The sequence below is a fragment of the Elephantulus edwardii genome, unplaced genomic scaffold (genome assembly GCF_000299155.1).
Source record: "Elephantulus edwardii isolate Elephantulus edwardi_28Jun2011 unplaced genomic scaffold, EleEdw1.0 scaffold00091, whole genome shotgun sequence".
NCBI classification, from domain to species: domain Eukaryota; kingdom Metazoa; phylum Chordata; class Mammalia; order Macroscelidea; family Macroscelididae; genus Elephantulus; species Elephantulus edwardii.
Genome location: NW_006399841.1, coordinates 5,070,142 through 5,074,891, shown reverse-complemented (window position 1 = coordinate 5,074,891; position 4,750 = coordinate 5,070,142).

The following is a 4,750-nucleotide window of genomic DNA, read 5'->3' as shown; positions in this document are numbered from 1 at the left end:
ATTGTTCTAAAAAGTACATACCTCTCTGGTATTATCGTTCATCTCTGCTTATTGTTTGATCTGGGGAGAGTTCAGATCCAGGCTTCAAAGGTGAGTAAGGACCACAGTCTCTAGGGAGCCATTAATTTCTATCAGACCAATAATCTCCATCTTTCCCCCCGCCCCTTTCTTTTTAGTTTTGTTCCATGTTTTTATACTCCTCTAACCAGGTCTTTCCTATTCTGATCCTTTGCAAGGCAGTTGGTTGGGTACCATCTAAGTTCTTCTGGCCTCAGGAGGGTTGTGGAGACTGAGGTTTACGCTGTCCCATGAGTCCTTGGGACTGAGTCATTTTTCTACTCCATCTTTTAGTCTGTCTTAGCCATGTGTCTGTGGTCAGCATGTGGTCATTTGAGGTGCTGCAGTGCCACAGTGCAGAGAGGTATGGAGTGTGGGTTCCTGAGGGCAGCGAGAGAACCGATAAGTGATCAGATTTCAGTTGGGGGATCTCTCACTTGCCACATTTCACTTTTTTGCAATGAAGAATGACTTACACACAGTGTGTGAAGTGCGTTAATCTGAAGGGTCCAGCCTGATGGCCATAGCCTATGCAGTCACCACCCACATCACCACCCACACCCGCAGCCCCTGAGAGTGCCCGTACCCCTTCCCAGGCACTATCCTCCCCCAGAGCCTGTTTCGACTGACGCTGTCCATGTTTGAGTTTTCTGTAAACGTAATTATACGGTATGTCCTCTTTCATGTCTGACTCCTTTCATTCATAATGTCTGTGAAACCGTTTCATGCTGTTGATGTATCAGTAATTTGCACATTTTAATTTCTCTATTAATGGATTTATTTTGATCCCACAGTTCTAATAGAGTTCCAGAGACCCCCAAATTGTAAATGCTCAATGATTTGTAGCTGAATGAATGCGTGAGTGAGTGAGCAAAGGAAGCCTCCTTTCTATACACGCCTTCTAAAAGAAGTCCTTACTGCAGAAACTGTGTTTATGGATGAATCAAACCATGGATACTAATGGCTCCTTAATACTATGCAGCACACAGGAGCAATCATTTTGTAAATTACTACCTAACTTGGGAGGGACTGGAGAGCATTATGCTGAATGAACTAACTCAGTCCCACAGGGACAAATACTATGTAAAACTATTATTGTAGAATGAGTATGAGGATCCAAGGGGGGAGGGGCGGATGAAAATCAAGGATGAGGATAGGAGGGGTAGGGTGTTAATCATTGTTGTTGTTGTTATGTGCCGTCGAGTCGTTTGCGACTCATAGCGACCCTATGTACAACAGCTCTAAACCCTGCTCTATCCATTGTACAGCCATAGGGTTGTACAATTCGGTGGGTGGGTGGGGTGAAGGGAATGGGAAGGATCTTTTGTGAAAAACGGTGTATTCAAACTTTGTAAATAATTCAGAGTAATATATAAAGAAAGCACATCAAAAGAAATACAATAAAACATTGTGAATGCCTGTGATTTGTACCATGGCTACTTGCAGAACTCTCGTTCCAGGAGAAGCCAGTCTCTGGGGCCACATCCAGCTCCTCCAGAGATGTTTTCAACTCTCCTGGGAACCTTCCCTGGATCACCGTGACAGGAGGCCTGCAGCCCGGACTTCCAGCCACCCTGGCTTTGTCATCACACGTGTTCTGGGAGGGGCGGGGGGAGCACCTCTGCATGCACCTGCTGCAGCCCTTCCTCTCAGAGGTCACCTTGATGAGCCCCACAGAAGGAACAACTCCCCCGAGCCTGGCTGACGCACCCTACTATCTGCCCCTTCCCTGGATGCTGGACCCACAGCCAGCTTCAGGGTTCCCAGTGTCCCACTCGGTGGACACTGTGATGGAGGAAGATTGACAAACGTAGATGGACACACGTGTGTGTTGGTGTGGATGCCAGGCCTCTGGCGCTTCTGCAGCCCTGCCGGACGTCAGCACAGCCTTTGGGGGCCAGTGGCCACGGCTCGTTCAGGAATGCAGAGTGTCATGCCGATGAGAGCGGTGGGTCACGGCCTCTGCGCATCCTTTTATCTGTTTGTGTCTCTGCACGGTGAGAACCACCGTCCTCCAGCGACTTTCCTCGTCGCAGCTCCAGCCTTCCACACTCCTCCTGGGGGGCTCTGCTCCCTCCGGACTCAGGCTCCTCGCATGCACAATGCACCGTGTGAACCGAAGCCAAACCGAACAACCTGTAGCTGCCAGGATGCTGCTGCTCCACACATTCTTTGTGACTGGAGTCTTTACAAAGCAGAACACCAGAACTTGCTTCTGTGGAAGGTGCTCTGGAGGCCTGGTCTGTAGGGGGTTGTGCTGCTAACCCAAAGGTCACATTTATTTGACAATTTGACTCCACCACTGGGCCCAATGGAGAAGGATGGACAGTTTTCTCTTGTGTGATTTACAGCCTCTGAAACCCACTGGAGGGTTCAGCTATCAATCAGTGCTGTTATGACGTTAATGAGTTTTGCACTTTTCTTTCTTTCTTTCTTTCTTTCTTTCTTTCTTTCTTTCTTTCTTTCTTTCTTTCTTTCTTTCTTTCTTTCTTTCTTTCTTTCATTCTTCCTTCCTTCCTTCCTTCCTTCCTCCTTTCCTTCCCTCCCTCTCTCTCCCTACCTCTTTCCTTCCATCTTTCCATTTATTTAGACCTTTTAAAAATGTCTTTCAGCATTATTTTCCCCCTGATGAACATTTACTTGCATTTACTTCTGTGGTACTAGCGGGGGGATTTGAACCACTAACCTTTAGGTGAGTAGTCGAGTGCACGCCGTTTGCCTCGTGAAGGCATCTGTAAAGTGCTCCTGATGTGTTGTGTGTCAGGTGCATCCCACCGATGATGCCAGGATCGGGGAGCCCCCTGTGCACCCCAGTGCCGGACTCAGCCTGGCCTGCAGCTGCTGCTGCCGTGCACGTCCACACTTTGATCTCTGCGATGGCTCGAGTCAGATCAGGCTCCAACGGCAGTGTGTCCGCTGCACCGTGGAGACGGGGACCTTGTCGCTGTGACTCACCGCCGTGAGCCTGGCAGCTGGGTAGAACCTGACGTGGAGTGGTTGCTTGCCAGATTTCCTGAATAAATGGATGAAGGAGCAGTTCCTGGAGTGTGCAAGGGCTCTGAAGGGATGACGAGCACCTTCTTCCTCTTCTGCTCCAAGAGTCCACCCCGCCCTTCCACCAGCAGCAGATCTGTCCACACAGTTACAGGTGCAGCTACTCGTCTACCTGCTGGGGCCCATGCGGACCTGGACAACTTTGGAAGAATGGCCAAGGACGTCCTGTGAACCTCTGCAGGCAGCCCTGGCTCTGAGTGCATAGAGGTGTTGGCAGGGCCAGGCTGTGAGGCCATTAGCACAGGGACAGGGCATGCTTGGAGAGACCCGACCAATTACTGTGAGTACCGGTGGCAGGATGGGGCCTCTCTCACAGGCCCAGGATGCAGCGTGCTGCCTGACACGGCAGGCCCGGCGTGGCGCTCCTTCCTTTTGGAGCAGAGAGCGGCCAGGCAGCATCTTTGACTGGCAGATCAGCCTGCTGGGCAGAGAAACCTTTTCTTGCCAACTCATTATGGGCTGTGCGGAGCTTCAGGAAGCCTGCGGACTTGGTCCACTCAGAGGACTGTGGGTCTTGGAGGCCCCTCCTGACGCACAGGGACCCTAACTGCTGAGGAAGGTGCCAGGAGGGGTGAGGACAGAGAGTAGGAGGGCTGGCAGGACCGCCTGGCTGTTGAGTGAGATGAAGGCAGCTGGGATGTTTCTTGGGGACATTGTCACAGGTCCTGCTAATACTCCTGTTGTTTATTGCCTTATTCATAATGGAAGGAATTGCTAAATTTCACTAAGAGGTGAAAATAAAGTTGTAGTTTCCCCCAACACATGTAAGTTCATTCACTCCCAAAGGTATATGGACCCTAGGTTATTATCTCTGTATGAGAGTGAAAGGAAGACAGGCTTTGATGCTAGGAAGGCATCTATTTTTATTGTATTTGATACAAGCAAAGATCAAGATTTATTAGAGAGGAAAAAGAAACCTGCTTTGCAAAGGCAGACAGTGCTGTTACTGTGTACGGTTGAGTCGGAACTGCCCCATAGCTGACCAGCCAGCAGGTTTTCAGAGGCAGTTAAATGCACGGGAGGAGATTACCCATCGTTCAGCAGAGCAACTGGTGGCCTTGAACCATTGCCTTTGGGATTTCAGTGCAGCTTCTTGCCACTAGGCCTCCAGAGCGCCCTAAAGGGAGACACAGAGGCACAAAATGACATTAGCTCATGATGCACTGGAGAAAAGAATTTTTATTTTTATTTGTTTATAAAAATTTAGGAGAGAAGAGGTTTGATGTTTATACATAAGGGGAAATTACGGGTTTTGGGAAAATGTCCTATGTAGAAAGTTGTGCACTTGTCAATTGGAATTGACCCGTAGCTGACCCTCCAGTGGATTTTCACAGACAGTTTAATCACATGGGAGGAGAGTGCCCATCCTTCTTCCGAGGAACAGCTGATGGATTCAAATCATGCACCTTTGGGATTGCAGTGCAGCTTCTTACCACTGGCCAAGGGTTATGATAGCTCAGTGCTTGAGAAGCCTGTTGGAAGCTGTTGAAGTTTCTGGGCCAAAAGACATCATTAATTATGGAATAGTGCACATGTGCTGTGTCTCAACTTCCTCTGGTTCTCCTCCTCTGATTGGTAGAGAACTTTACTTGTTGTTCGGAAAGGCCAGATTTTGGACAGACATGGTTTTGTGTGCATG